This window comes from Macrobrachium nipponense, chromosome 45, assembly GCF_015104395.2.
Source record: "Macrobrachium nipponense isolate FS-2020 chromosome 45, ASM1510439v2, whole genome shotgun sequence".
Taxonomy (NCBI): Eukaryota; Metazoa; Arthropoda; class Malacostraca; order Decapoda; family Palaemonidae; genus Macrobrachium; species Macrobrachium nipponense.
The window spans coordinates 44,053,642-44,063,471 of record NC_061105.1 but is presented as its reverse complement, the minus strand read 5'-3'; positions in this window follow the sequence as shown (position 1 = coordinate 44,063,471).

Sequence of the window (9,830 nt, the reverse complement as noted above, 5' to 3'; positions counted from 1 at the left end):
GAGTTTTCTTCATACAGTGCAAAAACTATTTCCAAACCTTTTTCTTCCTTTCCTCTCCTGTCTCCTCTTGTCAGACAATATTGGCTGCATGAATCGCTTCCTTTACATTGGACTGCTTCCATTTTTCAGTAAAGCAATAGAAGCTTTGTCAAAGCCTCGCTTTATGCTAAAGTAGGAGGGCGGAGGCTTCGGAAGCTTCAAAAGCTTCCACATTTCTCGGGGAAATTGTCGTTCCAGTTCAGAGAGAGAGAGAGAGAGAGAGAGAGAGAGAGAGAGAGAGAGAGAGAGAGAGAGAGAGAGGACCATGATGCGTTGATTCTGACACCAGATTTACCGTGACCGCACGCCCTTAGCATTAATTTCCTTTTTGTCTATATTCATTGATCATACACTTTGGAACGCATCAAAAAGATGACAAAAGCACAAACTTCAAAATTCGATGCATCAAATTTGAACACAGAGAGAAACATCCCCGGGATGAGACAAAGGGGGAAAAATGTCTGTCTCATAACTTCATTATGATTTTGAATAAAACTAAATATCATCTCCTGAAAGACACGAGCAAAATCCAAACTTGATTACAAAAAATATCGAATCTGATGACGGAATAAACATCACAGCTCCTTTCTGCTGGAGATCAGTAGAATGATAAGCATTAGCCGCCCAGATCATTTCTCTTTTTCTGATGTCCATTACCAATGCACTTCTGATTATCATGGCGGACAAAAACATTCATAAAGCCATTTCCTGAATAAACGTTGTACATAAGATAACATGAAATGTCGATCTTCAAAACTGCAACTGAATCAGGTGATTATTGCTAATAGATATGTGTGTCTGTGTCATATTCATGATGAGGCCACTGGATTAATAGCTACATGAACTCAGAGAGAGAGAGAGAGAGAGAGAGAGAGAGAGAGAGAGAGAGAGAGAGAGATTATGCACAAAGGGACGCCATGAAGTTGACCAGAGAAATGGTCTAACGTGTGTCAATATTGATGAATGGAATAAATCTCTGAGATAATCATTCCATTATTGTAATTATTTTCCCAATTCTCCTTCAACCTGAACTCAAGAGTGGGTCACTATGAAACTCACATCTGGGGAAATATGATGATGGCGTTTGTTAAGGATAGAGACAGTTAGGTCACGCCTTCATGGATGACCTGTTTTCACTCTTCCCCGGATTATGGAGCCACTTAGTTTTGTTTTTTGTTGTCGTAATGCCATTACTTAATGTCAGCATAATGAACGTTGTTAAGATATACTATATTCTCATTAACTATAATACACGCACGCTTAATCCATTTTTTTCAAATCCAAAGGGAATACGGATTATATTTTCAATTCCACGTATAGCGGAAATTGATCTACATCTCTCTCGCCCTGAATGGCTTTCATCCATTTCATAAGCTGATTTCAAGATGTTGGGAGGATGAAAAACCACCTAAGCTCTTCTGAGAAGAATTTGTATTCGAAGACTTTTGGGATTTTCGTGGTTATGTAGATTTAATCTGGATTCAACTTACTTTGGTGTGAGCTTACTACGCGATATTTAAATGAATACTTAACATAAAACTGAATTCTTTTTTATGTGATATTATAATCCCTTGCAGAGGAAAACAGCGTGTGACGCAAGATACTTCATTATAACCAGCTAAAACAGAAAGATTCAATGTTTTAACATTTAACATTTCAGAAATTACAGTTACGTAATAAAAGCACTTCGCTTTACAAAAGCACCCATCATCCCCTGGCATACACATCCGCATATTCACAAATATTACTAAATTTATTCATATGCACAAACACATTGAAATAGATCCACAAGAAACCCATAAATGGATCCTGGTACAATACCAATAAAATTCTTCTCGAAACGATTTTCGAAAATGGGTCTTGGCGAAGCTCTGAATGCATTTACGAATTGCTCTTCGAATAACAGGGATGGACGAGCCAGGAAAAGAACTTCCAAAGCTGTAATACTGGGAGAATACGTGCAAAGCATCAAAACTGAATTCCAATTTCTGTTGTAATACGTAATGAAGATGAAGGGACCATCTGTCACAATATTAATTTGGTGAGTGGGTCGTTTTAAGTTATCAAAATTTGTATTTGCTTTTATTCAGTGGCAACATAACTGTAAACACAGCCCACTGCACATTGTAACTATCATCTCCGCCATGTGTTTCCGAAAGATTTGACATTATGTATTATATACTGTATCACATATTGATGTTTACACTGACAAAAGAGTATTTAATCTTACCTTCTAAAACCTTACAGGCTCAACATTGAGAAATCCTGCGCCTCTTCAGTCATCCCAAGAGTAGGATTTTTTCCATCTCAGTCAAATCAGTCAAATGTGTTTCCTGTTGGAAAGACGTATAAAGACGTGAATAAAATTCTCCCTTATAACCATAATAAAGCTGCCTATTACACATAGGCATATCAAATGAGGAAATATTTAAAAGCAAATTCAGTTCTATAAGAATGAATAGGGTAACTCTTAGGCCAGCCACGTAATGTATGGCAAAATCTCTTGTTGAAGCTAGGTACTCAAACGAAAATCTTTTGAAAAACCTGAAACTCTTTGAAAACACCAAAAAATGGCAAAAACAAACTTGGTGCTCAACATGCATAGACTGAACCTGAGTTGAACCATTTAACTGGAAAGGACCCTTTTTTACTTTTTTCTTTTTTTTTTTTGTTTTAATGAATGAAAACGTGTTGGAATAAACTAACTGTACAAGGCAATACAAATTCTAATACTGTAATACTCTCTGGTGGGACAATAAAAACACCAAGCATAATTATCTTGGTTCAATAAAAATGATAATAGTCCTGCCTAGTTCTTACACCCAGAATACATCTCTTTCCAAATCCCCAGAGAACCTTCGCCAGATTTCTCCTTCATCTAAAACCTCATTATAAACTTTTCCTTGGCATTAACCTTCCACGTCTATCGCGGTGTATTACCACTGACCCTCCTGCAGGATTATCAAAGGCTTCCCCAAACTTCAGCCGTTCCTTAGGCCTAAGCCCTCCCCAAAAACAACGTTCTATGTAAAAGTTCAAAAAGAGTCAGCTTCAGTCATAACGTCAAACCTTTGTGTTCTTGTATCGCGGTTGAAAAAAAAAAATCTTGGAATATTTGTCAGATGCAATGAAAATGGCATTTTCCTTTCAGATGATTATCACGCACTTTCAGTTTTTCTTCGTTCAATGAACAGACATGGAAGCCCTCAAGATCTTGTGATTTTTACCATCATTTGTGTATTAAATATCATTGACGACACCCCTCACCGTGCGTTGGTTTGAATCCCACCACGGAACAGCAGCTTCTTTTCCATTATTCCCCAATTGGATTCATGGTTTGGTAAACAAAAGCATAACCCAAACAATTGCAAGGGAATCAAAAAGTTATGTATATATATATATATATATATATATATATATATATATATATATAATATATATATATATATATATATATATATAATATGGTTGTGCACGTCTGCATATGCTCGTAAATATTTTGAATGCATTTAATCTATAAAGATTAAAAAGATAAACTTATTTTCCGTATACTTGCGTGAAAAACACATTGGATTCAATACCTGAAATAAAGTTACTGCCAAGGTAAACGCTGAAACCCATAACACAGCCGTCTTCTCGTCTTCTCGTAGTCAACTGGATAAATTAAAATACATCACCTAATTACCAAAACCATAAATCTCTTCAGACTATTTTGGGACAGAAATGTCACATAATGAGAAGCCAGTTCCAATTCGAATACAAACAGACTTCAGTTCAGAGTGTGTAATGTATTTCATTTATGTGGTTGTGAGTTATGGTTTAAACGAGAATATACACGTATATAATTAAAAAGGTCGAATCATTATATTTGCATACGCCAATATAATTCTGCTAAATGAACAGACATTGGTTTAGGATTTATGCCTGTGATCTCGGAATGGATATGAACACCGAGATTCTCGCTAGGCAATTATGGCAATGAGTGCTATGCGTTACCTTGTATATATGTGGATGAGAATGCAAATGCATAACACTGAACCTTCACATTTGCTGCGACGAAGGTGCAATTCATGGCCATGAAGGAATTTCTCTCTTTACGGCAAATCAAATGATGCAAATCACATGCACACACCCGAACGGAATTTAAGCTGAGGAACGAATTCTATTCCTTATTTCCCCCTCTTTTTTTTTTTTGTATTTAAACCCAACTCCCATTGTCAAATTCTCTCTCTCTCTCTCTCTCAGTCATTCAACCCTCTCTCTGTTTCTCTCGGATCTCTCTCTCTCTCTCTCTCTCTCCTCCAAAAGGAAAAATCCCTAGTTCTGAGGCGAGAAATGGTTGTAGTTCTCCACGCTGGTAAGGTAAAGAAATACACGGCTGAGAGGCCATAATATTATATCTCCTCTGCGTTCTGCTTTCCCTTTCGTTCTGCTTTGGCAAAGACAGCAGACGGCAACGAAAGGTTTCCAATATTCGCTTGGCAGGATTCTTTAATAGAAGGGTTCACAAAACTTGTGTCACTTGACATTTGATTTTCTGTCTGTAAAATGTTTGTGGTCTGTTTCTTTCTTGTATTTCTTAGAATTTAAATTAACTTTAGTGGAATTTAAATGAACTTTTAGTGATTTGATGTTTTTACCTCAGCTGAGGAACCTAACTGAAGTTCTGATTTCACTCGTGTGTCTGTTTGCTATTTTCATTGTTTGGTTGTTTGCATTTTCGAGAAATCATTTATTTCAAAATTCCATCGAGGAAATTTTAACCCAATTCTGAAATGTTTTGGCAAACGACAAACGAAGAAATTTTATCATGATATAGATACGACTTAATTCTTCTGATGTTTAAATGTTACGTAATTATTAAGTAGGCGTTTTTAACCAGAAGCTCATTATACAGTAGATTACATTTTCCATGACAACAAACCGATCTAATTGAAGGTATACGAGAATGCTGTGACATTCACTCCATATTTTTGTTTACTTGAATTAAGACAAAAATATGACCAACAATATTCCCACAAGTATTTGTCAATTTATCATTGTAACAATTATCTAACAAGGTCTAATATTTCGTTGAAAACTCTGCAATTTGAAAGATACTTAACAAGTTGATACCTCAGATTTTTTATATTGGTAGAAAATATGGTAAAAACTTTGCATACTGAAGCAAGCAGAATAACTTGATAGTGAACATTTCTATGGCAGAGAGAGAGAGAGAGAGAGAGAGAGAGAGAGAGAGAGAGAGAGAGAGAGAGAGAGAATTTGGGGAATCAGCTTCAGCCAGTGAAATTTTTTTTGTCGTAATCTCAAGGAGAATTTCGGAGCCAAGCTCGCAATTTAGACTGGAGGAAAGATGAAGAGTTTATTTATTATTATTTTCTCTCTATCACAGTCCTAAAATTCGACTGGGTGGTATTTATAGTGTGGGGTTCCGGGTTGCATCCTGCCTCCTTAGGAGTCCATCACTTTTCTTACTATGTTTGCCGTTTCTAGGATCACACTCTTCTGCATGAGTCCTGCAGCTACTTCAGCCTCTAGTTTTTCTAGATTCCTTTTCAGGGATCTTGGGATCGTGCCTAGTGCTCCTATGATTATGGGTACGATTTCCACTGGCATATCCCATATCCTTCTTATTTCTATTTTCAGTTCTTGATACTTATCCATTTTTTCCTCTTTCTCTTCAACTCTGGTGTCCCATGGTATTGCGACATCAATGAGTGATACTTTTTTCTTGACTTTGTCAATCAACGTCACCTCTGGTCCTGTTTGCACGTATCACCTCTATCTATTCTGATACCATAGTCCCAGGAGGATCTTTGCGTGATCGTTTTCTATCACTCCCTCAGGTTGGTGCTCGTACCCACTTATTACTGCAAGGTAGCTGATGTTTCTTGCACAGGCTCCAGTGGAGGGCTTTTGCCACGAATCATGCCTCTTTTTGTACAGTAAGTTCCAAAACTGAAGCGACAAATTTCAGAGAATTTCGTTCGAAATTCACTAACTGGCAACTACAACTCGTAGCTGAATAATGTATTTTTTTTTTCTACAGTGAAAGCTCTATCAAGTAAAATAAAGCTAACATATAATGCACAAATATCAAATCTATGATATTTATAACAATCATAAGAAAAAATTACGGTAACAGTAATTATTTTAAAGTATAGCAATTACTTCAAACTATAGAAACGATACAATTTGAAATTCTCGTTCAACACAGGATTACCAACATTACCAATGTATATTTCGAGCAATGTGGAAACAAATATTTAATATTATAGTGTATTATCAATTATTTTAGTGAAGATGCATAAAACCATGCAAGTATCAATAGAATGTGAAGGGAAAATCTCCGCGACATTAAACATAATCAACCATGAATGCACTAGATTCAATTTAGAAGTTGGGTGTGGTTGATAGTTCTGATTCTAGCTTCTAGGACCGAGCATAAAACACCATCTTCGAGAAAGGCTCTAACTGCTGCGGATACCTTCAGGTGACTAGGCCTAGTTCCGGGCATTGCAAGGCTTACAATGCAGGGCCACTGTCTGTTATTTAAGCAAAGATAGAACCTTCAGGACCGATACCAGGACCTGTCCTTGCACCTGGGAAACAGACTCGCTATACAAAAAATAAGAAAGACGATCGCAAGCAACCAGAACACCCGTAAATATCACCACCTGGTTAAGTAGGGAGACGACAGACCCCAACCACCCCTCCCCCCCTCTACCTCTACCTCTACCCACAATACTAACTCCACCTTTTTCACTTCAACCTTTTACCTCAATCTTCGAATTCAACCGTGAAATTTAAGACTGAATTTGCGTAAGTGGGCGCATCATAAGAGAGTGATATCACCCAAATTCATATTTCCACGGACAACCAGTAATCAGTTCAATCCAGTCAAGCATTATTGTATAACAGAAATTTATAGAGTTTTTTTGGGATATATATATATATATATATATATATATATATATATATATATATATATATATATATATATATATTAAAAAGTTTTTTACATATCAAAGTGTCAATAAAAGTCAACGAGTTAAAAAGATAAGACTTGTAACTGTTCACTAATGACTTGTGTCTCTCAATAGCCTTTTGTTTACAACTAATTTCTAAATTAAGGAGGTTATTTGTAGCTTCATGATAGAACTGTGATGAATATAGGGAAGTCTTATAAAGTTTAAATTTTACAAAGTTAGGAACAATATTATTCAAAACACAATACTGAAGAAATTCAAGATCCAGTTTAGTTTTTTCTAGTTTCTTAGAATACCGTTCCAGGAGACGGCATTTGGATAGTACTGCGTTATCATATCGCTGTCTGATCACCTGAGATGGATGAGTGAATCCTCTAGATCGAAGGCGGAGAAGAAAAAGAATGGAGAAGAAGAAACTCTTGATCTCCATAGCGGCAGAGGGCAGAGAAGCAGTCAGGAACGTACGCTGTCCGACGAATACAGTGATACAAGGCACAGGGAACTACTCCAAGCGACATAATCAGAGGAAGACGGACGAAAACCACACATCACTAGGCTGTCTTTTTTATTATTTTTGCCGACGTTTCGTAATTGTTTACAGAATTACATCTTCTGGGCTGCACATAAGAAAAGATAAAAACATAAAAAAGTTAAAAGTATAGTCTAAAAGTTCATTTAAAATACATTAGAGTAAAAATGAAATCGATAAAAATAAAAACAACCAACCTAGAGGTGAGACAGCAAGGAACTAAATGGAAGGAAACCACCACAGTAAGAACTTATGCTAAATACAATTGACTCGCAGAAGTATGGGTGTTTAATGATGGTACGAGTTGTTTTATAAACAACGACTCAAGGATTGTTAACTCTTGTGTTTTGGTAGTATGGCCGATTACACTGAAATCTTTGTTGTCAATGTAGGTTTTACATTGTTTTGCATGGTTCCTGATATTGGAGTGCTCTGGGTTTGAGATTCTGCTCCCCGTGCGGAAACTAATTCCCCGATGTGAATCGATGCGCACCTTAAGTAGCCGACTGGTGGATCCCACGTAAATCCCTGAAATACATTTAGGGCAAGTATATTTGTAGATGACACCAGAAGACATATAAGGACACAGCTGATCTTTTATCTTAAACAAGGAGCCTATATTAAGAGGATTTTTGGGAATTAATTTGACTGATATGGCTGGGAAATGGTCATGAATAATTGCGTGAATCTCTTTTGAAAGGTTATAGGTCATGGATATATGGAAAGGTTGCATAGAAACTCATTTTTGGTTACAGTTGGAACGTCAGGTTTTCTAGAGAAATGTCTGTTTAGTAATTTGTTTAATTTTCTATGAGTTTCTAAAAAAGTACGATCAATTCTGAGATTTGTCGCTTCACTTCTGGAACTTACTGTACTGGTTCTGTGCAAGTGCCGGGCATTCGCTTGCTATGTGGTTTATGGTTTCATTTTTCGTATTGCACTTCCTACATATGGGAGAGATGTTATTTCTGTCTATCGTTCTTTGAACTTATCTGGTTCTTAGGGCCTGATCTTGTGCCGCTGTATCATTCCTTCAGTTCCTTCTTTAGCTCTCCCCTCTGTAGCCATTGCCATGTGTCATCGCTGGCTAGTTCTTTAGTCTGTCTCATGTATTGTCCGTGCATTGGTTTGTTGTGGCAGTCCTCTGTTCTGTCTGTCATTCTCCTGTCTCTGTATATTTTTGGGTCTTCGTCTACTTTTATCAGTCCTTCTTCCCATGCACTCTTTAGCCACTCGTATTCACTGGTTTTTCAGATATTGCCCCAGTCAGAGTCAAAATATACAGGGTCTACTCACGAGGCGGTACTAAAACCTATCCACGCCCCCTCCCCGCCCCTTGTGAAACGTCATCAGTTACAAAAAGACCATATCTTTATGAAGCTATATTTACGAGAACATTTCCATTTAACTATTTTTGCGATGGCGTTTTTTTATATAAATTTTCCTTTTATTGCATGTTGTCGTATACTACGTTAAAGTACAAAGAATGCTCTTTCAAATGATGTACAGCACATTACAATTACGATTACTTTCAGACCCACAAGCGCACACAGAAAAAATTATCTACGCACACAAAAATGTGCAATTACTTCATCCGACAACCTACATACATTCACGTTTCGTAGCGTATCTGGACTAAGAGATAATGATAGAAAGAAACTGAAAAATGGATTAGAAAGTACTGATAACATTTAAGCTATAATAATGCAATAAATAAAATTGACACTATATACTTTGAATGGCTATTAAAAAACATCAAGCATGTTACCTCTTTAAGGTTTTATCAGATTTTATCAAAACAAAAAAAAACCATGCGATATGGATTAAATGTATAAAAACTAAAGCTTCTTTAAGTAATTCAATGGAGAAGCGCGAGTACTGTTACTCTTCTGACGTCACAGTATTAGCTTCGCCCCCACAGCCGAGTTAAGCAGAACCTATTACTTTGACCCTCTGGCCCCAGTTGCTCTGTTCTCGATGTTGACGCAGTCCTCTATACTTAGTAGTCCCTCTCCCTCCTTCCTTTCGTGTTATATAGTCTGTCCGTATTTGCTCTTGGGTGTAGTGCTTAATGTATTGTCATAGTGTTTCCTGGTTTTCTAATCTATGCTGCGGAGTTCTGCCTTCGTCCATTCCACTATTCCTGCGCTGTATCTGATTACTGGCACTGCCATGTGTTTATGGCTTTTATCATATTTCGGGCGTTGAGTTTTGACTTGAGTATCGCCTTGAGTCTCTGCATATATTCTTTCCTGATCGTGTCCTTCATCTCT